The 1,348-nt window shown below is 52.2% G+C and overlaps 1 pseudogene; it reads left to right on the top strand.

Moving 5' to 3' along the window:
* Positions 1-149: 149 nt before the first annotated feature.
* Positions 150-1,348, top strand: part of LOC112550314 — an 8,627-nt pseudogene continuing 7,428 nt past the window's right edge.

Here is a 1,348-nt window from a genome sequence, read left to right as displayed (position 1 = left end):
GGAAATGGAGGCATCAGGGGGTGAAGGACAGCCTGGGGTAGGTGCGGGGAGGGGGATGTAGCAACACAGGTAAAAGTGGAGAGGTGTGTGGGGAGTCAGATGTCTGGCGGGTTGTAGTGTGTCACAATTCCACTGTCTATGTTGAGTCCATGAGTGATGAAGATGATTATTTACAGTCAGCTCAAGGCAAGTCCATGAGGCAAAGTGCACTGGCAGGCTTGTGCAAGACGAGCTCTTTCAGTGGAACTTGACACAGTGGAACAGGAAATCCAATGTGCACTTGATTTGAAGAGCAGTTTGCATATTCAGTTGATCAGTTAAGTGAATGACTTGTCTATAGAACCAGTGGTGATGCATAGGAGGTGCACGGGGGTGCATGTGCACCCCCTGAGAGTGCTGGTGCATCCCCTGACTGGCTGTACTTGCCACTTAGGCGACGGGAAGGGTGGGGGAGGTGGGAACACTGGGGCCCCCCTGCAAGTGCTGGCCAGGGAGTGGGGGCACCAGGTGGAGCCACGCTGGCACTTCCAGGAGCGCCACTTCCTGGTCAGCGCAATAGGCTGCTAGGGGGCACATGCCTCTCCTGACTCAGGTGGCACCAGTTGCCTATGACGCTGGCACTTCCAGGAGCGCCGCTCCCTGGTCAGCGCAATAGGCTGCTGTGGGGCACATGCCCCTCCTGACTCAGGTGGCACCAGTCGCCCATGGGCTACAGTGACCAAACTGTTTTGTGGCATTCTTTCTTGCATAGTGGACTGGAAACTCCCGCTTGCCATTGTTGTCCCCTTGTTCCTCCGCCTTCTCCTTCCTGCCACTGCTTTCTCCAGCAACTGTTTGTGCAAAGAAGTTGCTAAAAGCGTGAAGAGACCTCAAGCTTTGGTATGAAGAGATTGGGGATGATGGGGGTCCAGTCCTCCTGCTAAGCCCCTGCAAGTCTTCCTAATAGCAAAGACAGGCAGGGAGGCAAAGATGCTTGGCACTTAGAATGGACGAGCCAGTCAGATAGGATGCTCCAGCGTACTCCTTGCCATTTGCATTGCTGGAACAGTGGGCAGCTTTGCTCAGAAAGGAGCCTTCTTGCACTGGGTACTCTGCATATATGTAAATTAGCATAACTCCACTGTATCCTGCTGGGGCTCCATTACTGATAGGTCCATGATCAGAGTCGTTCTCTAAGGCTGTGATGCTGGCATGTTGCACGCACATTACCTTGGCTTTAAAAAACATCAATCAAAGCAAAAAACATTCTTCTAACCTGCAAATCTCATTCTCCACTAGGTTTTTTCCTATCTAAGGCCTCTGCCATTGGTTCTTGAGAAGAAGCCTAATGAGGAAGACTTCTTTGTGG

The sequence above is a fragment of the Alligator sinensis genome, unplaced genomic scaffold, assembly GCF_000455745.1.
Source record: "Alligator sinensis unplaced genomic scaffold, ASM45574v1 scaffold169_2, whole genome shotgun sequence".
Lineage (NCBI taxonomy): Eukaryota > Metazoa > Chordata > Crocodylia > Alligatoridae > Alligator > Alligator sinensis.
Note: the sequence above shows the minus strand (reverse complement) of the source record. Positions and strands in the feature narration are given on the sequence as shown.